This window comes from Scophthalmus maximus, chromosome 10, assembly GCF_022379125.1.
Source record: "Scophthalmus maximus strain ysfricsl-2021 chromosome 10, ASM2237912v1, whole genome shotgun sequence".
Lineage (NCBI taxonomy): Eukaryota > Metazoa > Chordata > Actinopteri > Pleuronectiformes > Scophthalmidae > Scophthalmus > Scophthalmus maximus.
In genome coordinates, this window is record NC_061524.1 from 7,156,586 (window position 1) to 7,181,108 (window position 24,523).

A 24,523-nucleotide genomic window follows, 5' to 3' on the forward strand; every position below is an offset into this window, starting at 1 on the left:
AAGCTGAAGGTTTTTTTTTCCACAGTTGTGATAAACCATGAATGCTTTACAACTCTTCTTTTTTTTTTTTAAGAGTGACCCTAAGTGAGTTGACGTGAATGGGTGGTTTTCTGTAGTTGCTTCAAGTGTCTGAAGAGGAGATTCATCACACACTGATCACAATCAGAGAGGATGTAAGGAGGGCAAAGGTCAGGGCCAAAGCAACAGAGTAGTAAACCCTTTTTGACTTGTGTTGAAACTACTCCAGCGGCCAGTGTATTAGGCACACGCAGTTAATGGCAGGGGTTGCAGTTGTAATCATTATTCAGTCTACCCTCATTGACACAACTAGAAATCCTCTCAGGACAATTCAACAGCACCTCAGGCCACAGGAACCTAAATCATATGATAATTCATTAAGGATTTAAAACAGCAACAGCAACTGAGTACATGTGTGCAAATCGAGCAACACATTTCTGCACCGCCAGTTCAGCAAAAACTATGAGTCAATCATAACAGAGAGACCTGACAGGTGCTTGTGCTTCAATGACTTGCTCTCTTGGGATTAAAGGTCCTATGTTACTTAAAGGGACAGTACGTAGTTTTACAAAAAAGTTACCACCACTGCCTGAGTCTCTTTCTCTCTCTCTCTCTGTGAGTTCAGTGAAGGAGGGAGAGCTCATCTTTCACTCTGTTTTTATGACCTGATTTATTCTGTTTGTTCAGTAATTTTGTTGTTGCGTGTTTTTTTTTTCATTTCATTTGTAGAGGACCGTGATGTTCTCTGGTAAATCTTAATTGACATTGGGTTTTCAAAATCAAAATCTCTCTCTCTCGCTCTCTCTCGCGCCCGCGCGCACACACACACACACACAAACACACACACACACACACACACACACACACACACACACACACACACACACACACACACACACACACACACACACACACACACACACACACACTTAAATCTATAAATAAATCGCAGAAGAAGAGAGCAGAATTAGGCCAGCAGACGTGTCCACATGCAGGTGAGCGCTCCGTCGAGCCTCTTTCACTTAGAAAACCCGCAGCTCGACACATCCGGTGACGAGAGCTTACAGAAATCCACAGCGTCTACACGTCTGGTCACTGGGCGGCGTACAGTACAGTACAGTACAGTACAGTACCAGTCATATCCATCTTATTACTGCAGGATCTGCCTTATTACTGCAGCGTGCACCACCATACCACAGCAGTATCGGCCCTTATTACCGCGACGCCCGTCTTCGTTAAGGCAGCACCGGCTCCAGCGCTGGAACTGTCATCATTCTTGCTGCCGGCAGCACCCTTATTACTTAAGTATAATCCTTATCATTGCGGTACAAGCCGCGAGACCCCATGCTGCTGCACTGGGAGCTTTCATACAGGTATTCAGCCACTGAAGGTATGCGGTGAACGGTAACCTGCTACGGCCAAACCCCCCCTTGCTGGGTGGTCGACTCAACAGAACTTGCCTCGTAGTGAGAGATTGACAATAAAAGCCTGCAGCTGCCGATTCTACGTCGTTGTCCAATCCATCTTCAAATCAAGGCCGCACAAACAAACAAAACAGATGATAATTTGGTGAAAATGCGTTGTTTTGTTAATGGCGTCTCCCAATCCCCGAAATTTCCTCCCAGCTCCTCAAAACTCAATTTATTGAGTCTGAAAATAAGGGCTGCAAGTTGGGAGGAAAAAAAAAAGGGAAATGTGGAGGATCTACTGTGTTTTAAAACAAAATCTGGCACTGCATCTAAAACAAGAGTTTTTAAATGTCCTCAGGACATTACCTGGATTCTGGGGACCTCCTGAGGTGTTTCCCCCCCAAAAAAACTAGGCTTCCGCCCTAACCACTGTGTCATCTGCTCATCTACAGCACAGGTGGGCTACAATTGTATAACACTGCATCCGCATCCGTCTGTGCCGTGCCGGTCCGACCCGACCCGGGTCCCCGGACTGTGGGGACGTAGCCGGTCCACCAGACGAGGACCCGGGAGGGTGACCTCCCCTCGGCCGTGCAGGCTGCTTGCGGGAGACGGCGCAGTGTTAGAGGAGGAGGTCCGGCCACTGAGCGAGCGGACCGCTGCTGTGTTGTGGTGCATGTTATGAAACAAGAGCCCCCCCCCCCCAACACACCTCTCCACTCCACCACTAAAAGCTGCACGGCTGGGACGGTCCCAAACACCGGACGGAGACCAAGTCGTTTTTACACACGCACACCAAAAACCGAGTACACATTCCACCACTTTGCAGAAAGGCTGTAGATTCTGCTCTGCACAGCTTCAGACGACAACAATTGAATAACGCGCCAAAAATGTGTTGTCGTTGCAAATTCATGCATCCATGTAAATATGAGCTCGCTCTTATCAGTGCTGTTGTTGACACATGGGCCTGTAATCTTCCAATGGGGACACTTGTTACATGTGGCGTCGAATGTCAACGCAAGGACATGGAAGAGTACTTTTAGGGTCATTTAATGTAATTTGGGAATCACTTGTTAAAACTTAGGAGAACTCAAGTGCCACCATTGATGCAGCTGTCTCTCTCTCTCTGTCTCTCTATCTGTCTCTCTCTCTCTTTCTGTCTCTCTCTCTCTCTTTCTCTCTCTCTCTGTCTCTCTCTCTCTTTCTCTCTGTCTCTCTCTCTCTCTCTCTGTCCCTCTCTCTCTCCCTCTCTCTCTCTCTGTCTCTCTCTCTCTCTTTCTCTCTCTCTCTCTTTCTCTCTCTCTCTGTCTCTGTCTCTCTCTCTCTTTCTCTCTGTCCCTCTCTCTCTCTCTCTGTCTCTCTCTCTGTCTCTCTGTCCCTCTCTCTCTCTGTCTCTCTCTCTGTCCCTCTCTCTCTCTCTCTGTCTCTCTCTCTCTCTCTCTCTTTCTCTCTCTCTGTCTCTCTCTCTGTCTCTCTCTCTCTCTGTCTCTCTCTCACATCAGGTTTACAGCATGTCCCAGCGGCTGGGTGGGTTCTGGGCCAGAGCCCCTCAATGTATTTTGATGTTTTTAAAAAAAAAGTTTATCAGACACTTTTTCCTCCGTGGTGATGAAGTGGCCAGTGTTGGAAACTGGAACGAGTTTTGTTGTTTGTCTGTTTGTTATTTCCCCGTCAGGCAGAGACAGAGGCTCGGTGGAAGAACGGCGCCGACAAGAATCGGAAGAAATTTTACATTTAACAAATAAACTTTTTTCTTCTTTTCTCTCTCTAACAACCAGGACTCCCCGCTGCCCACGGCTCCACGGACACAACCGGCCCCTCCGCCGTGTCTATTATTCATCAGAAATAGGTTACACTGCCCCGGGTCCTGTAGTGAAAGCCCTGCCCCCCCCCCCCCCCCCCCCCCCCCCCACCCCCCCCACAACCCCCCCACCGGCGCGTCTTATTTTCACTCTTCGAAAGGTAGAAAATGTCGTCTTACCACATCCAGGTCGGCCGGAGTGAGAGAGAGAAACATGGAGGGGGGGATTTAAAAACACTTCTGTCAGCCGCAGACACACGAACCGTCCGAGCAGCCGGAGACTCTGACACACAATGGCGCTGATAGGAGGAGAGAAGCTGCCTCCGCTCCTCGCAGGGACGCTGCTGCCTTCACGGGCCGCGGGACAACACGGACCGCCGAGGCGACGCTGCACGTGTGCGCTGCGGGTCCCGCAGTCGGTGTTGTCACACACACACACACACACACGCACACGCACAAGTTTATCGTAGTGATTAAAAGATTAAAAGAAAAGAGCTCTTTTGAAAAAAAAAAATCGACTTTTCCTTGACATGACCGTTATGTATGAAAAAGCTGACGGTGCTTTCAAATGTTGCACTTCCATAATTACAGAATGTGATCGACGGTAGAAATGGTGCGTTTACGACTCCGCGACTGAATATTTTATCTATTAAGTCAGTCATTTAAATTCTTCAACATGGCTTAGTAGTCCTGTGTCCTCCTATTGATGTTTGAAGGGCAGAATCTCCAAATCACTTAAAAGCTACAGTTCATTCATAGATACGTTTCTGACAGACTGGTCAAATGGCACCGCAGAGGTCGTTATTCGTGTAACAACGGTGTAATTACGGTCATGATGACAGGCTCCATTTTGTTATGGAGGGGACATTTACGAGGAGCACCTGAAGGTAGCAGGAGAAGCTGAAACCGAGCAGCTGCCCCGAGATCTGGCGTCGACAACTTCGCTCCGCCCACACGCGCGCGCGCGCACACGCACGCGCAGACACACACACACACACACACACACACACACGTCTCTTTCTCTCAATCCCCTATAGAACTTTAAAATGTGTTCATTAGACATTAGCAACATTTTGAAACTGTAAAGTAGAAGCAATGTTCACATTGTTGAAAAGATACACGCCCCACCACTACTTTTATTACAGTGTCCTGGTTTTATTTTTTGAAGTATCTTAGAGAATATTCCGTATCTGCCTGTGATTCATCATCGCCTCTGACATGCACTGAGAAACTTCTTCTTATTGACACGAGAAAGGCCAGTGGTCACAGAAAAATTAGCCGTTTGGCTGGTTCATAATGTCCGACCCATACCCCTGCGGCAGCAGATGGCGGGGTGATGTCCGGTAAACTCAAACAAAACCCAGCAGAGTCTGCGACATGAAGACAAAAACACCAGCGGAGCATCCCGGGGGCAGAAAAATGGGCATCTCGGACCGTTTGTGCCCCCGATGCCCCCTGCTGCACACTCACCCAGTTGTGCACTCACAAACACAATGCAATGTCTCACTGGTTTGTTTGTTTTCCCCTCAGGCTGCCCGTTCTTTTTGATCAAACCTGCTATCGCAATTATTTCCATTTATCGGAGTCCAGTGTTTTCAGGATTCATCCTGAATCGCAAATCATTTCGTTTCTCCTCACCACCTCGACCGAGCATCTTTGTAAAATATTTGGCTCTCTGATGAAGCTACACTGGTGCAAGGAAACTATTGAGCCCCTGCGACTGAACCCACAACTACCACTGACTTTGCCATTTAAAATTCAGATGTGACCAGGCCTTAAGTTGTCATTGGCTTAAAAGTTGCAAGACATAAAAACTTCCATCACTGGACTACATCACATGTATGACTTCTTTCTTTTTTTTTAAGGCTAAACGCACTCAGCATTACAGTGGAGACAGCAGAGATGTAATGAAAACTGCTATTCTATAATGTTTCAGTTATTCCTCAATAAGAATTCTGAAAAATTTCAAATGTGACTCCTCAGCTGTAGTACTGGCTGAGAGGCGGGTTACAGTCGGGGAAGACTGTAGCTCTGTACGTGCGTGAGTACGTAGCTTCTGTGATGAATGGAGATCTGATTTTAGTCCTGCGTTCATCTCTCTGGCCTCTGAGTTGACTCACGAATGCCGAGCAGCGAGGAGGGATGGCTCTAAATAAAGATTTCAGGTCAAAAACAGGAAATGGCTCAGTGAGCAGGGAGGGCAGGGCCATAGCAACACCAACTGGAGAGCTGCACCCACAACATCTCCCTCCCTCCCTCCCTCTTCCCTCCATCTATCTTTATTTATTTCTCCATCGCTCTTCTTTTATTTCCCTCTCTCTGTAAAATCTGCCTCTCCCTCGTCTCCCCTGCCGTTTCGCCACGAATATTTCCGCCATCGCTGAAAGAAAAAAAGCACAATTGCAAACGGTCACCAGTTTATGCAAAATGACATGAAAATGTATTGTTTCCAAACGTGCACTATAAGATGCAACGCGATTATTGGCATCTATGCTCACGTAAAAAGAACACGAGACGTTGCAGGCCACTCAGAAACCAGTATGTGCTTCACTCTTCTGTTGCTCTGACCTCTTTGTCTACGTTCCTCTTTGCATGTGTCAGGTTGTGTGCCACTGTCAGTGTGAACCTGACTCATGATGAGTTCACTTGGCCTCACTCAAACCCCGCCCCCCACACACACACACCCGACCCGACTGCATGAAGCTACATGTTGCTCCCATCTATCGCTGTGTTGCACCTTTGGGTGGCAACTCTCAAGTCGGCGGCCGTCATGTTCCCTTTATACTCGCCGTGACATCACTACAGTCTATGAATGCACCAGACGCACGAGTATAGAAATGCGAGTATGATGCCCACACACAGTCGGCGTAAGTAATCATACTTTGTCTAAGTGATAAAGGAATCCCTCCATGTTAACACCAGTATGTTTTTGACTCTATGAAGGATTTTTAAAAAAGCAATAACACACAGCTCGAACATTTGCATTTTGCAAGAAATAGTATAGTAATCCATTACTACTACTACTACTGCTTCTGCAATACTGACTACCACCATAACTACTATTAGTTTATTAATTTTCATTACTCCCTCATTTTGTACAACACTGTTGCTGCTACTATTGCGGCTGTAGTCTCACAACATGGGTTTGAAGTAGCATCTACATAAACAGCCACACACACTACACAAAAATACATCATTATATAACAGGCACAGTCACTGAAGTAATCCAACAGAGCTACATGCTTAGCCCTACTGTAACCTTCTCCCCAAAGACATCCTTCTAGTCCCACTTTGCATAAATATCCAAAAATAACTAGTCCGCAAAAAAGACAGAGTCCATGTGCAGAATATCAAACAGGTGTGACGAAGCAACCGAGTCAAACAAAAAGGAGAAGGGAAAGAAAGGCTACGTAACTCGTGTTTATGCCGCACAATTTTCTGACTTTCTCTCCAATTTGTGCTTTTCTTGTGAAAAATTAGACAGCGCCACCTCCTTAGGCCTCTCAGGAACCAATCTGAAAAGGGAACATTATGTTTCAGATACTCGCAACTCAGATGTGCCCTGTGTTGAGAGGTCACGAATTGAAATTTCTTCGCTTTTAAGCATCTCACGACATGATGTCATCAGGGTTAAATCTCGACCCGGGTACGGGGGGCGACCAATTTAAGGTTGTGGTGCACACTGGGGGCATGGTGTTTAGAATACATGGGCTTTATCAGGCATGAATGATCTAAAGGGGAACAAAAACACTATGATCATGATAAGATCCAGCACTTTATTTCATTTATTTTTTCATTCGTTGGACACATCAGGATATCTCCACCTCTGCTGCTTTTTAAAATCCTGCCTCATGTCTCTTCCAACCCTCACAACTTGGTTGAAGCATTATACTAAAATGGCAGAGTACCTATTTAAAATCTTTATCTATAATCTTAAACTTGTGTTTATGAAAAAGAAACAGTAAAGACACAGGGATTGGACAAAATATCACAAACAAGTAGCGTGGTTCAATTTATAAATGTTCCATTTTTTGTGAAGGTTTTTGTTGGTTGTTCATTCAACTCAGCGATCAGTTTTGAGGCGATAGTTTTACGGTGTTGTAGTTGTAGCTGCATTGCAATGCACTGGTGTACCTACTATTCAGTCCCCATCTTATCTTATCATATTATTACTCTACTTTACCCCACAAGTGGATAGATAAGACCTTGAGGCGATTCCTTAAAACACTGCTTCAATGTGTCTGTGTAAGAAAATATTCTCTTGCATCACATTTGGAAACTCCGAACACTCAGGTAAGTGTACAGGCAGGGAGATTTGACCTTTGATAACACAGATTTAAAAAATACCCACATTTAAACTTCAGAGTATTTGACACAATGTGATCCTAAAAAATTTAAACTAAGAACAAAACTGTCTTGAATACAGAAGAGAAAGGCATCAGTGTCTGCCGGCCGATTTGGGGAAAGGGCGGTGAAGAGGACCAGATAATATTATTAATACTAGTTAGACATGGGTGTGGCACGCCAGCCCAACATGGAGCGAAAGACGGAGAGGGTAGAGAGGGAGGGAGGGAGGGGAAGGGCTCCACACCAAAAGCACCCATCTGCTTTCTTTCCCATTCTCTCTCCCTCTCTCTTTGTCTTTACCTCCCCCTTTTCTCTCTCTTTGTCTCTTTTTTAGTGTCCATCACTCCCCTTCTGTGCCTCATACACACGCAGCTCCTTGCCTCACGTCCACACACACACACACACACACACACACACACACACACACACACACACACACACACACACACACACACACACACACACACACACACACACACACACACACACACACACACACACACACACACACACACACACACACACACACACACACACACACACACACACACACACACACACAGAGGATGGTTTTCATCCTTAATAAACCATGATATATCCATGATTAGTGCCAGTACTATGTACAACCCTGGCAACACTGTATAATTCCAACTGATGCAAACCCACACAGATTCACACAGAAAGCTGAGGTGGAATCTCGTCTGCCCCCCTTCACCTTTACACATCTTTACTTTCATCATGTCGTGACACTTTTAAAGCAGAAATCAGAAAGCACAAGTGAGCAAAGTAAATGGACCTCCTTTTTTTTCTCCAGAATTTACAGTATGTTATAATGTGAAAGTTACCAAAAGGCGAAGGACCACTAATGAGAACAAACATTCAGAGTAACGACACCGCTTTAGGTCAAATGTACTGTACAAAATGTTAATTAGTCAGTTAGGAGCATGATATACTCACAAAAAGCCACTCTTCACCAGACACACACACGCACGCACACACACTATCTCAAGATCGTGACTTCATAGCATTATGACTTTATTCTGACTCTGTTATTTCAATACATGTCAGGATAACAAGTGGTGCATTTGAGTGTCTGTTAACACTGACATGATTACAGTTTAATTGCAGTGTTTGTCTCCACATGAAGGAGAAAATGTTGTCCCGTGACGATCAGGGCTTAAATGTGTCATTATGTTGGGATAACGTGATTTACAGAGTCAGTTTCATTTTCGTCTACAGTTTGTTATCCAATCAACATGTGACAATTAAGTCGTGGTTCCAAGTAAATAGTTTTCCTCTAGATTAAAGCGTAATTATTAATGATCTTGAGATAACTGCCCTTAAAATATTGCCACCAGCCACACGGCTGCTTCAGGCTTTAGCTACAGAAAATTATCAAAACAATGTCATCCAACTACTCAGAATTTGTTTCACTGAATATACCATTGCATGCAACACTACATACTTTAGAAAGTTGTGCAATGGTGTCCGAGTTCTTGCTCGGCTGTGATTGGATGGCTGAGCGCAGCTCACAGTTAACCCCGTGATTGCAGCTCTCCCATTTGTTGTGCACTGTCATTAAACGCTGCGAATGCAGAAATCTGCTCATAGCAGCTGTTTGATTTTGCACAATTTGTTTTGGGTCTTTTTCCATCTTGCTGAGATTTTTGTAAGTATGTGTTCAACTTTGTATTTATTTTTGAGGCATGTAAAGGCAGAAGAACGGCTGTAGAGGTTTGTACATTGCAATTGGGTCTTTATACTCCAGGCTAAAAGTCTAATTAAGTCTAACACAAAGGTCTGATTAAAAGGGCGAATCTGCCATTACTGTATTGATTCTTCTTGTAACAGGTGGACTTAGGCTGAGTGCCACAGACAGAGCGGGGAAATCAGAGATTGCTGACAGATGAGTTATCACATGCTTGTTTTTTAATGACAATATGAAAAAATAACACCTTTACTTTAATTTAAAATAAATTGATTTACCAAAAGGAACACCCCTTACATCCTCTGAAGGCCAAAAGTTTATGGAGCCTATACATCGAAAATAGTTAGGGAGCTCCAAACTAAAGTTTTCATCTTGCAAGAAGAGGGGCCTTGACTAAGAACATGGGCCAACGACCCAGACAGAAAGTCAGAGAGAAAGGAAGAGAGAGAGGGGGGGGGGGGTATGTTTACTCTGTCTGAGTGACGCCTCCAGTGTCAGGTGACTTACAGGAAAGAAGTTGTTGTTCTCTTTCTCTTTCTCTCTCTCTCTCCCCAGCTCTGTCCCTTTCATTTATGTCCTCTCCTCGGCTCATACATTTTGAAATGACTTAGTTTTTCCTTTGTCTATTCACTTATGCGATTGGCGTGTTGGTTATCAGAGTGCAAACATGTTGATGCTGTAGTGCTGTAGTGTTAAGACAGTCAAGACATTTTGAGACACTGAAATAACATAACGTACAGTACAGTACAGTACAGTACTCTGTTGTATGCTTTAATGGCGTATGGCCGGGGGCTATGTGAAAAAGGTTTAACCTAACACTTTAGTGTGTGTGTGTGTGTGTGTGTGTGTGTGTGTGTGTGTGTGTGTGTGTGTGTGTTTCCATAGCAAACTGGTGAGTGTGACACATTCCAGTGGGACAACTCACCAATAGTCTCGCAGTAGATGGAACACAGATACCTCTGTCCACTGGGGAAAACTCAACAAAAACACATTGATGACGGAGAATTCAGTTCCCACAATTTGACGCTTTTCTCTAAACCGCAGGTTACGTGCAGCTTGGGTCACAGGTCGCATGTACCTCCATTCTGAGCGGTCTGAACGGAGTCAGGTGAAAGTGGAGGACGTCGCAGCGGTGGAAGTAACCCCTGGACGTGACACGGTGTCCGCGGTATTTTTAGCTGTAAAAGCAGTAGAAAGAAAACCACGTAACAGTAGATTCTGCAGCATGACAAAAAATTTGCACTACAAGTTAAACCGAACTGCAAAGAAAAAACTCGGCGGAGAGAGATACTGTAGCTGAAAACAGGAAGGTCATTAATCTTCGAGGGAAACCGGGCCGGCTCACAAGTCACGGCACGAGGAAGCAGCTTTAGAGACTAGCAGCCAGCAACAATGCTTTAGCTGGTTATCCATATTTCTTTTCTCCATTTTTTCAATGGTCCAGCAACATTGTTTTACTAACACTTCTCTCCATTCCAGCAACTGTTTGTTTGTCGGAACAATGCAGACAACAATAGTCAAGGAAAGAGTCTGATAGCTAGAGGTTCACCAAACTTTCACATCCCCAAAAACAGACTCCAAAACTTTTTTCCAATCTAAATCTAAAGATATTCATTACACTCATATGAAAATAAGAAAAAGCATCCTTGGATTCTTGGTTTGTTTCTTTAATAAACTTAATTCAGACTGATTATCAAAATTATTGTTGGCAAATTTTCCATCAATAAATTAACAGATTAACTGAGTAATACTTTGAGCACAATTCTCATCTTGATTGACTTCAGTAGCTTCAATGTACATTATTTAATGTACAAGTTGAGGCTTCAGTTGGCACAGTCAGTCTATAATGGGCCTTTAATGGTACATCCATGAAAAACGCAGTCTAAATGTCTTGCTCTTGTACTTCTATTTTTAATTTGACTCATTCCTTGTAACATTTTGACTCCACTAATATGTTATATTTGGATCCGATTGCTTTCCAGTGTCTCCAGACATTAAGTCTGATGAGCAGTGGCTCCCAGTTTACTTTCTTTCTGTGGTGTGATCATTATTATCATGCATATATCCTACTTTTGAAAAACTTTTTTTCTTTCCCCTTCTCTTCATTTTAATAAAAGGCGAAGGGGTTGTTTTCATAATGAGTTCTCTGTTCGTAACAATCCAGCTACATGCAAAGTAATCTATTACTTCTTCCCCCGCTGCTGCCCTCCTACGCCAGACCAGACTGGCTGAGTCAGCTCCGCTGCTCTATCACGATTCAGCCTGACACACTTTCCCTCCCTCAACAACCCCCTCGCCCCTACCCTCAAACTCCCCAACCCCGAAACTTCCTCACCTCTCGGCTTTCACTGTCATTTTCTTTTCTTTAATGTTCTGTCTGATTGCGATCACTCCCCCCTCTATCTCTTCGCAATGAGACACAAAACAAAATGAAACCTCCACAAACTCCTGCGGCTTTTTTCTCCTCTATTTCATTCTTCCGACCCCCTCGCTCCCTTCCTCCCTCCCTGCTGGCTGCCTTCAGGGTAGCAGAAGGGAAGTGAATGGCTTCAGCCCTCCCAGCTGGTCCCATCACCCAGCAACCCAGAGCAAAACAAAAGAACACACACACACACGCACACGCACACACATAGGCCCGCAAACGGGCAGGCAACACGCACACACAGTCAGGTTCACCGGCAGAAGCGTGCATGCATGTTCTTAGACACATGCTGACACGCATGCAGATGAGTGCCCGCACCCGCACACACACACACACACACACACACACACACACACACACACACACACACACAAACACACACACACCCCCACCTTTGCCCCACCCCACGCTCACAGTCAGCCAGCCGTCCCCTGCAGACTCCCACCCATCATCCCTTCCTCCAGTACCCCACCCATCACCCATCACCCCCTTCTCCCCTCTCCAGACACCCAGCCCTTTGTCCACTCTCTGCTCTCCCAAAAAACATACTCAGAAAAACATGTGCTGGTCCACAAGAGAAGTTGACACAAAGCGGAGAGTAAATGCACTGGTTGGTGTTTGTGGTGTTCTCACACACACACACACACACACACACACACACACACGCACGCACGCACGCACGCACGCACGCACGCGCACACTTGTTCACATACGTACCAAAACAGAGCTCCATTGTTATCTTAAGTTGTCTAAGTCATATTTGGCAAATCAAAGTTGTGTATGCACCTCTGTACTAGTGCAACTATTTACATTCCCGCTTTTGACAGATGTCAGAAATTCTGTTCAGTTGTTGCCCTCACAGCGGATGGAAATAATCAAATAGAGGGTAGAACTTTGAAATGTAAATAAAGCACCTTGTATGAAAGTGGATGCAACTAGCGTACTCTTCCAAAAAATAAAAGTCACTGACCTGTAGGTCTCCATCACCTAAAATATTTTTGGTAAATTACCAGAGATGACAGAAAACAATTAATCATTAATATAAGAGCAGAGTCGGGTTAAGACAGTTGGGTCTCACAACCCTAATCCCACTATAAGTGTATTCTGTATGTATTGAGAACAGATATAGTTTGTAACACGTACTATTTAAGCACAATATAGACTGAAATAATAAAGACCGTAAAACAAAATGTAATAATGAATTTAAATCAGGGCCCCTCTACATGATAGATCAAATGCAGCTCTTGTATTACAGTCCTTTTGCTACTTGAGCCTCGTTCACACTACACAATGTTTTAGCCCGATATTTCACTCGCAGACAATTTTGAAACTCGCCAGCAAAACCCCAAGAGCAGAGTCAAATGTGCAATCGATCAACAGTCGCTGATCGCTGTGTGTGAAACCCTCATAGACGTGATTTGGGAGGATCCTCCCAAGTCATTTACTGTAACTGTGTTAAAGAATCTGCAAGCGCGTACCAAGATTTGCGAATAGACGTACATACGTATACGTAAAAAGCGCAAGGGGAGGTCAGACAACGACATAGATCTGCATCCGGTGACTTGTCTTGTCCTCTAAACGTGGCCTTAAATCTGGAGCCTTTGCCGGTGTAAACAGGAAGCAGGTTGTCTACTCTGCAGTCGTTGCTTAGTTACAGGAAAAAACAGCTATGATGAAAAGTAAGAGCGAGGTGATCTGTTTTCTTGGACCTGCGGCTGGGTGAAACCGGTACTGACGGTAAGTGTTGGTGACACTTAGCATTTTTTCCGCTGTCATGACTGATAAGAGCCAATCACGAAGCAAGAGACCGTTCTGTGTAGTGGAAAAGATCATGTGGTATTTGTTGTCAGATAGTATGTACAGAGCTTACTTCCTGTTCTGAGCTAAAAGACAGAATACTACATTTTTCATCATCATCATCATCATCATCTCTCTTACCCCACGGTATTCCCCAACAGCTGCCTGTCAGGCATTAAATGTAACTCCAGTACCACATATTTCTTTGGAGCTCACGTGTAAATCTGCACATCCTGCACACAGTCAATACATGTTACCGACCACTTCTTGACAGTTTTATTATACGTGGATCAATACACATTGCTATGTTCCTATTGACTCTATTTTTCATTGTTTCTATATTGTCTTTTTGTTTATCGCTGTAATCTCCAATGCATAAACTCACAAACAATAAAAAATAGAGCAGGCATTGTGCAGCAAAATAAAAGTCATGTCCATACAGTCCTAGTGTGAGCAGTCAGAGCAGGGCAGCGACTGGAGATGAAAAGAAAAAGAAGAGGAAAAACTGAATATTTAGTTTAACTTTCCCCGTTGGCACGGTGATTGTGAGCCAAAGCAAACCTGCAAGAAAAATGCTTACAAGCTTCTTCAGCCCAAATTGCTCAGTCAAACAAATACAGGCAAAGTGAAATGTAGTGCGATTTTTTCTGGAAACAACACAATGTGGAAAACCTGAGAATGTGAGCCGCTTCTGCAGGTTCGGGGAACACAACAGCAAATTAAATGGAAAATTCGGGTCGGGAATGAATGATCTGAAGTGATTCCAGCCCAGACTCATCTGGACCTCGGTCGAGTCCACCTGAGCTCGTGCTAGTCCAGAGTGGTCCAATTGTGCTCAGCTCAAAGCTTAACCAGTGGTGACCAATGGAAACCAGCACGTCCCAGTGCCAGTAGACACATAGAAACATAACACAACAAAAAACAAACTCCCAACCACACACACAAGCACGCACGCACGGGTGTGTTTGCTTTCTTCCTCATTAATTATTCGGCAAAAAAATCTGCTGGCCTCAACTATCCACACACACACACACACACACACACACACACACACACACACACACACACACACACACACACACACACACACACACACACACACACACACACACACACACACACACACACACACACACACACACACACAGAGTAAGTGAGCGCTCTACCCAGGTGCCACCCCTCTCCTGAATGTCCCTGCTCTCGTGAACGTGTCTGACAATCTCCTGCTGCTTTATTCATATGTGAACGGCAAATTCCAGACCCAATTTTTTTTGGACATTTTCTGAAGTTCATGTCTAAATAAAAAAATAAAAATTGTAGACTGTATGTGTGTTGTTTAGATCTGTATTTGTTCTGTGCAAAGCCCAACCCACAAGTTCTGGATAATATACTGTATTCCCTCCTTAATTTCGAACTGACAGGTGGGGGAGTCTCACGTATTTGACCTCTCGTGGGGTCTTTTTTACACCTGGAGAGCTGTTGAGGTCACCCGTGCATTGTTGACCCGGCCGACCATCATGTGAGGCATTCGGGCCACATGGGCGTTAAGCCATCTTGGGAGGGCTCTCAAGTCCGCATTAGAAGTGGCTGATAAGTGGCGTCAACCACCTCCTCTGTTGAATGAGGGCCATTCACTTCTTTCTTCTTTGTTCCACCTCCAGACATTTACACAATTTCAACCAATAAAGACCTATGAAGATAAATGCACCTTTAACTGACTGGGAAATGCAACGATATGATAAAAAAAATTCCAGAGAGAATGCCCCCAAATGCGGCCGGCCTACTTGCTTCCACTCAGACCCCTTAAATTATGGCGTTACACGAGTCATCATTGAGTCAGAGACCAAAACAGCAATCTCCTCAAATGCTGCTCTGCACCACTGACACAGATATCAGTCACTTGAATGGCTGCCAAGCTGACACATCACTGTACAACAAAGTATATAATCATTAGGTTTTTATTGTACAGCGGCTGCAAGCCAAATATCCCAATATCGGCGCTGGCCCGTTAACAGGCCCACACTCATTCAACATTTGCCTTTCTTTTTTTTTTACAGTATGGGCACAACAGTCCACCATGCAATACTGTATTCGTGACAGTCCGACAGGTGACTGGGAGTACAGATAAAGGTAAACATCGTCTAAACTGATCAGATTAAAATCTGATACTATGTATCTGTCAAGACTTCATGAAGCTTTTTTGTACACTACTTTTTATTATGTTGATTTTTTCATTAAAAAAAGCCTTTTAAGTAAGTGAGTGGTGCATTCAGGAGATGTGATTCGGTGCCACTCACTTTGAATTATCGTATTTAAAATAAACATATCATTATGGACACTTGACTAGACTTGCTGACATTGGAATTCAGGAGCTACTTGCCAAATGCATTGGTCCCAGATAACATCTGGCAACAAGTTTTTTTTCTTCTTCTTTTTTGAAATAGGAACCATCTTTTCCATTTAATAACAAGCAATATTCCATCAGATCTGAACTGAGCATTAAAATAACCCCATTCCCCGAACTCACACAAGAAACACGCTGGTGTTTGTGCACATACGCTCAAATGTTTAATGCTGAACTGCTCTCTCAGTCTGTCAGGCTGCACCATTATGTTCGGCACCGAGCAGCATATTCTCGCTGTCACACACACTGAGTGGGAGGACGAGTGTGTGGGAGGGGGTATTCCGACAGAGTACATGATGTGACATGGACTATACCATACAGGTACCTACAAAGTGTTCAGAGAACACTGCAAATTCCAACAATGCAAATTTCAACTCTTTTGACATCTCTTTTAGACTCAGTGTTCAAATCAAAAATAACATAAATACTAAATACATAAACTCCTTTTGTAATTCCACGTTTTCAGTGTATTATGAGATTCATGGAGAGAACAGAATATTTAGAGAGAAAGAAGAAATGAAAAATCTACCATGAAAACTGTTATTTTGAACTCGAATGTGGTTGAGCGTGAAAGCTCAGTGTCGACCTCGGAAACAGAAGTTTGACAAAACAAAACAAGAGTTTTCCAACGCTTTCTACTGCATTTCATGGTCTTCCTCAGCAGATGATGTCTGTGCAGTTATCATGGAGAAAGCGGAATTGCCAGCATTGAACTATGAGTATCTATCTATCGTCTTTTTGAATTCAGCCTTGTCCATTATTAATTCTTGTAGCCTTCTCTACGAACACTGCTCTTCTGACATCCGATCTCCCTGTCCGTTTGTGTGTGTGCGCGTGTGTGCGTGTTTGTGTGTGTGTGTGCGTGTGCGTGCGTGTTTGTTCTGCATGTACAGCGCTGTGTGCCTGAGATCCATACTTGTTTAGTCATGTCTCCTTAGGATCTCATCTGAATACAGCACAAAACTTCCTCAGTCTGTAGATAGTGTAAGTGCATTGTATAACCAAACAGTAGAAAGCAGGATGTATAACGATGTAATGAAGCATGCTTATATGATGATTCAAGTCCTCGGAGCTAAAACGTCGCTTCTAATGATAGCATTTTTATGCAACATTTTCATTTTACAAATATGTAAGTAATGATTTTTAATAATTAAAACACAACCTAAATACATTTTGTATAAATATACATATAAAGTAAAATATAAATGAGGAGTTAAAACGGAACAGCTTGTGAGCTGTTATCAATCATTGTTCAAAGTGTGTTATAATAAAAAATGAATCAATCAATTACAGTCTGCCTTTTAAACCAGTTCCTGACGGTTACAAAAATATAACAGCAACTAGCAGTCTAGCAGGCTTTCAGTATGTGTGTTACCCTCAGTATTTTCCTCATGAATCAAAGTTGATATGTGCATTTTTCTTTTTACACATACACACACAAACACACGCCATTATGTGAGAGGGAAGGAAGAAAAAAGGTGCTGCATGTGTGAATAATGAAAAGGAGGTCAGTGCCTGAAGGGGTGGAGCAATGGTGAACACTGCTCAAAGTAAAGGCACTAAGAATATACATGTACACACACACACATGCACGTACATTGTGATGGTCGATTGATGGGACTGCATGTCTCATCTTTGCACTTCCACATTGCTGGTAAGGTGCAAATACAACTGTAAATCCTTCACAATATGAACTCTACATCTCAGTGTCCTAGACACAACACTCATATGCATTGCTGAATTGTGACTTAGGTATTTGCAAAAGGTAAAAATCGAACAACAGGAATTTAATCATGTTACATCTGAAAAGCTAAAAAAAAATGTCCCGTCGTCACATCGAACGGACCAATCCCAAGTCAGTATCAGCTGTCAATCATGACGTTTCACCAAAATTTCACAGAAAAATTTGCACTTGGCCCAGCTCCCAACTGCTAACATGGAGGAGGCGGGGTTTACGACATATACTGCAGGTTATCACCAGGGGGCGATGGAGAGGTTTTGGCTTCACTTTTGGAAGCACGTCATGTCGTCCATCTTTATATATGCTTCTATATGGATAATCAGATGGTGAGGATGACGACCTTTTGGACCGTCATCTTTAGCCTCAATCAACAATTATACGTGATAAATGTGTAGCTAAAGGGGGGCAGGCTTTGCAAATGGGCAAGTCTACAATAATATTGTAACAGACTTTATTAATTCCTTTTCATTTGTAATATAATAATAATAGGCTCAACCGGGACCTGGAAGTTTTTTTCCAGATTAAGAGCAATATCTGGAGCCGAAACTGACGATAGCCAATATATTTGGTTATTGAGTGACAAGCGATGTGAGCCACAGTGAGGGTCCACCATGAAATCCATCAAAGTGGTCAGACACGACAAAATTAAAAAGGATTATTCTGGACTTAGACTCTTTGGGTTCAGAGTGAAACATGCACCTTTACCCACGGGTCCACATTAACAAGCTTAATACAGCATCAACACGCAGAGAGAAGCCGAGCGGAGGGTCAGAGGCTCAGGTTCACCAGATAACCCTGCTTACAGGGGAAATTAGAGGGGATACCTGTCCACTGATACAGTGGAGTAACGCCAGTCCTGCTGAAGGATTATTGTGTGGTGATGCTATCATCACAACCACTCTCCCACTGTCTATTTATAGTTCACAGAGCTGCCCCCCCCCCCCTCCTCCCTCTCCCCCTCTCTCTGTCTCTTTCAGTCTCCCTGTCACATTCTCCACACTGAATGCCAGCTGTATTGAAAGGAAAAAAACTAAACAGAACCACCAACAACCACTAGTTAGTCGTCAAAACTGACGGAGGAATACAGCACCTGTCCATGGCCTTACACAGAGAACTGCTCTGAAGTTGGTTAACTTCGTACATCCCCCATATCACACATGAATACAGCAATTTCAGCAGGTGAAATTGTATTTGTAAATCAAGATTACAGTGGATATATATAATGTCCTACTCAAACACGTCTTGAGTAGACACTAGTGCTGGAGCAGAGCTGGAAATTTTGGGCAATGACATCTCCCAGCACTAGATTCTTCGTCACCACAGCGTACACTGCAAAAACTAAATGGTTAGAAAACTCAACATTTCTAAGGGCAACTTACTGCACTAGATTCTGTTTTGAAGAAAAATCCCCTACAGTTGTGCAAACTAATTATCTTCCGATCTGATCATTTACCTTTCATAATAATAAAAATTTAGCTATCACTAAGAATTTTAGTACCACTGCTGAGCAGGGCCTGGGGGATTGAACTCGTAAATTTCACATGTACACGCGAAACAATTATGTTTTCCAAAATTAAATCTTAAATGCAGACGGACTGCATTTATTTAGTGCTTTTCTAGTCGTATTGAGAGTTCACACACTACTGGCACAGCAAAGCCATTAAATATTCTTTGGTCACTTTATACAAATATGAAAGTGAGCAGAGCAAACTTAAGATTTTGTTTTTTACAGCGTACGGCCACAGGTACACACCTTCAAGCTCAGAAGTTTTGAGACAACCAGGATCTTATTAACCTGATTATTAACCAGATTTCAACCTGCAGTCACACATGATCTGTGGAGTGGTTCATTTGAGAGCTGGACAATGAGGTTCATTTAACTTGTTCAGGTGAGAAGAAATTCGTCGGTCCTTCCCTTGCACTTGGAGCACCACCTGTTCTGTGTTGCAGATTTTGAGAACAAACTACAGGCATCAGTTGAGTGAAACTATGCAACAGTTTGCCACTTATAGGCCAGAGTGAGTCCAGATCATAATTGAGAGCGAAATCCAAAAATCAAGGCCGTAGTAAGAACGTCATTCCCTCAAGGAAGATAGGCAGGTGACCGTTTATTCCGACCAATTTTAGTCTGGTCACATTATTAGTTTAGATATTCTACTAGCAAACAACATTTGAGAGGTTTTGCAGGGACCTGGCCTTCTTTTAGTGCGTGAATGTATCACACCAGTGTTCAGACAGAGACGGTGAACATCGGATGGCCGCTGATTCCGTCTGCCAGACGGACCGCAACGTCTGAGCCCCAGGCTGCGGGCACACAGACCAACCACGGCACCTTAATCTGGATTAGCTGCTAAATTAGAGACCTGATTGCTTGTGTAATCCCGTTGACAAAGTTCGGCAGGCCTCATGGCCATTTGACGGTGGCCAATTCATTCAGGCCGGGTCGGAAAATCCAACATCATCAGAAAAGGAAACATGGTCAACGACAGGTATACAAGGTATAATAGATGTCAGCAGAAGGAGGGACGGTGGGTCAAGCAATATTTACTAAGAATGTTATTTACTGACATGTTTAATCATATTTTTTTCTGTATGTCTGTATAACATTGATTCCAAGTAATATATTAATCAATCTTTAAACACAAACAAACTCTTTATACATCCAGAATGATATGGAGTAATGAATAAAAAATAACTCTAAATTTTACATCAGGTCAGAGGTCTCTGGGGAATTTCCAGCCAGATTGTGCTAAAATCACTTTCTTAACTATAGCTTCATACTTTTGTCTCGCCTGCAGGGTGGAGGAAATATTTTAAGAGCACAGGCAACAACAACAACTTCTACTTCTACTAACAGTAATAATTTCTCCAAAAAAACACTTGAAAAAAACACTGGAAAAATTATCTGTCTTTCCCATCAGTTTGAACTTGATGACACTATATGTAGGCAAATGCTCTCTCTCTCTCTCTCTCTCTCTCTCTCTCTCTCTCTCTCTCTCTCTCTCTCTCTCTCTCTCTCTCTCTCTCTCTCTCTCACTCACACACACACACACACACACACAAGCAGCAGCATTACACTCGTGTTGTAGATCAGGTTAGGCCCAAGTGACTGCTGTGCTGCACTGGAGCAGCAGGCAGATCAGGATATGGCTGTAAGTCTGTGTGTGTGTGTGTGTGTGAGAGTGTGAGTGTGTGTGTGTGTGTGTGTGAGAGAGAGAGAGAGAGAGAGAGAGAGAGAGAGAGAGAGAGAGAGCTTAAAGACAACATGGTTATATAATAAAAGCAGCATCAGGAACCACAAAAAACCCCACCGTGGCCAGTGTGTATCCAACTCCAAAAGCTTCAGGTGTCTCTAGTACGAAAAACTTTTACTGCGTGGGGTTTTCTAAACTGTTTATAAATCAAATATGGCTGAAATAACTAATAATGTTTCATTCTATTATTATTATTATCATATTTCGTGTGCCATGTGTTTGCCGATTTGAAAAGCCCTTTGGTTCACTGACGTCTTGTTCCATCGCCTATTGGCTTTAAACAATAAGCAAGGTCCAATCAACGACAGTTTCCCCAGTGTGGTTTGGCGGTAGACTCTGCTACGGGCGATGGAACGGTGCGTAACGGGGATTCCACGCTGCGCTCTTCCTCTTGACACAGGCAAGCCTACTTTGTCCATCCATTGCGCACTCACTCGCCCGATTGTTTACCACACCAACGGAGACTTCTTTAATAAAAAAGTTGCTTCAATGAGGAGGCAACACGCGGACGCGCGACATGGCACGTAGCGCGCCAGATACACGGAGAGGCACGGAGAAACAAACATCCTCGATCGCAAGCAGCGGAGACACCGGACTGCGGGGGACGTCTCACTGGAGTTCGAGGTGCAGTTTAAAAGACAACTCACCCTCTGTGGCAGATCCGTCCAGCACGGTGCTGAAGTAGAAAGTATGCCTGAAAGAACCGGCTCTCGGCGTCGCAGTGGGACGACGCGCACTCTGCCGCTGATGGGATGTCTAATTACTGACTTTACAAAAAAGAAAAAGAAAGAAGACAAATAAACAAACTGATGGGGACCACGTACAGGGTCGGTCCAGCGTCTCCAATGTCACGGATCACGGCCAATGCGAAGTCATATAAGATCAGCCACTCCGGTGCTGCATTCACGTGTCGTGAAGCAGATTGTAAACACTGAAAAAAAAGCCAGTTATTTGCGCGCACGAAGTCCACACCTCGGCCACATTTGGATTTTAGAAAATAAAGCCTATTGCTCATAAAGGAGCATATAAACGTGCGCACAACCCCTGATAAGTTGCCGTGTCTGCGTTTCCCCTCCCCATAACTAAGCATGTTTATGTGACACGACTTTAAAGCATTCGTGTGTTCGCACGGTCCCTGAACGCAGCAGCGGGCTGTGTGTGTGTGTGTGTGTGTGTGTGTCGAGTGTGACAGACGTGTCGTGCGGTGACTCAGAGCTGAGTCAGAGCGTCGTGTCCCGCCCACACCGCGGCGGCGGCCAATGGCGCTCGTGCGGAAACGGTTCAGTGTGGCAAACAGTCACGCAGCCCTCCACCGCCTCGTGTGTGGTGTGTGTGTGTGTGTGTGTGTGTGCGCGCGTGTGCGCGTTCGCGTGTGTGTGCGCGGTGTTTAAAGGGACGCCGAGTCCCGGTCCATATACGGAAACGAGTCCGATTGACCATTTATGGCAGGTGGTCGAGGCATCATGTTACATATTCATATTTGTCATTAATATGAACATGTATATTGATAGGCTACATTGTGAAAGATGAATTGGATCAAGTGACAGTGGTTCCTTTGTCCTCCTGGCTGCTGGGTGTCCTATCCTTTTATTTTTAGTACTGGCCGCTGACTTGATGATGAACATGTCTGGAAAAGCTCAGTAATTAATGTTAAATATATCCTATGAAGTGATCTGTCCAATAGTAGTGCTGTGGAGAATGTGTTCCATTTGAAATTTGTAGAGTCAAAATTTCAGAATTCCCCACTTGGAAGTTTCAACTATTCCGCCCCCGACGACAAAATTTCCGACTCGGAAGAACCTCAACAACCGTGACCCCCCAAATCCAAGATGGCTGCTGTGTGCCTCAACAGCAGGGAAAAGCTGTAGCAACATACTGTTTATTAGTTCTTCTGTCCTGTTTGTGACTTATTAAAAAAACAAAAGCGACTTTTTCTACCGGAACACTATGATCTCACTTTAGGTTAATGGTGCGCAGCATTAATAATACATTTGTCAGTTTCTTTGACCAATAGCACGTGGGCAATGCCACACGGGCCTACACCAGTAGATGGTTACATGCTGGGAATCACCGCAATGGCCTGTCGAGGACAGGGAAGAAGAAAATCGTAAGCTCACAAACATGAATGTCAACGATGCGAGTCTTAAAAAAAACAAAACAAACAACAATATCGACTTTGTCTAATTGATTTGGTAATAGAAGTATGTTTTGTCAAGACACTGTGAAAGTGAATACAACTCCCTTTAGCGTCTGGAACTTAGAAAACCTTTTGTACGACCAAAAAGCTTGTAGCAGTTCACCAACTGGCCTCGTGAGTCATCACTACATCACCAGGCTGCCAGCCACACCTATTTCAGGTGGAGAAGTGGAGGAGTCCTTTTTTTTTGCTCTGCTCCTCATCTTCCCAGTAAGCTACAGGTTTGTCAGAAGGAACTGTGCACACAAACACAAACAGGGCTGCTGTACTGTTATGCATGTACAATATGCTAAACTGCCTGTCTGGTGGCCTCCAATATCCAAAAGAGGGGGATGATATGCGGTGAAGCAGCACGCTGCCATGACTGCATCCCTCCTTTTTCTTCCAACCCTGCATCTGCTTCTGCTCACACCTCCCAGCTTCACTGCTACCCAAAGGACTGAAAAGTGCAGGAACAGGTAACCCTTGATTTGCATCGACCTCTGCTGGCAGTCAAAGAGAACTGCAGCGGAAAGTCCTACACAAAGTTTAAACCTCCACGCACAGTCATTTGACGCTCCTACCCCTAGTCTCTTTCAACTAGCTGCAACACTAGTGACTCTGGCAGAAAGCTGCAGCCCAAACCGCCACCTACAATTTCTTTTACCCAGGTAAGGATTTACCCAATTTCACATGCAACCTCTGCCAGCCTCCACCTAAAGCCTTTCTTAGCCTCCTCCCCACAGTAGAGCAAAATCCTTTCCCAGCCCCTTGCTGCATCCTCTAAGCCCAGACCACAGCCTTCAGCCTCTGCCAACTACTTCCAGGAGCTACACCTTGCACCCACAACTGACCATCAGATGCAACACCACCACCCACCACTTTCAGCCTCTGCCTGCAGACTACTGATGCCAGCTACAGCTCCAGTCTTCAGGTGCTGGCGACAAACATCTGCAGCTAAAATTTTTGTTACCCAAAGTCATGAAAGCTGCAGCGTCACAGTTTCTATCAGCATCTCAGAAAAAAACAGATGAGCGAAATCATCCATGGGATAATTCTCCAACTTAACATAGTGGCGCCCAAATTTGATGGCAGCACAAAGACCAGCGTACACAGTGCTCTGTTAGATATACAATTTACTGACAGATCTTATCTTAAAAATAACATTTGTAGAATATGAATTCATGGCTGGATTCAATTCGTCAGGGCCCCACAGCAAAAGTGTAGTGCTGGTCCCTGATTGGTCACATCAAGTAGCCTACACAGGACACAGGAGACTACATCAACGCTTCAGGGTCTGTCCACACACTCCACAGGAACCAGCCAGGAAACCTGTGCTGACTGTATCTATCTCCAGGTTTTTTCTATGTGTCACTTTGCCTCTGTTGATTTGATTAAACACAACTTTATTTAGGAATGTGGAACCACAGGAGGCCAATATAAAGA

At 44.1% G+C, this 24,523-nt stretch overlaps 1 protein-coding gene across 5 annotated transcripts in view; it reads right to left on the reverse strand.

Annotated features, from left to right (window-relative positions):
• sertad2b (SERTA domain containing 2b) overlaps positions 1-22,017 on the reverse strand; it is a 32,433-nt gene extending 10,416 nt beyond the window's left edge. For 2 of the 5 annotated variants that reach the window (XM_047334950.1, XM_047334952.1), the window contains exon 1: positions 21,549-22,017. The gene's annotated coding sequence lies outside the window, so the exon portion shown is untranslated. Of the gene's footprint in view, positions 1-3,408; positions 3,630-10,208; positions 10,343-21,548 lie in introns of those variants that run through there. The other 3 variants (XM_047334951.1, XM_047334949.1, XM_047334953.1) reach the window with 3 other exon arrangements.
• Positions 22,018-24,523: the final 2,506 nt, after the last annotated feature.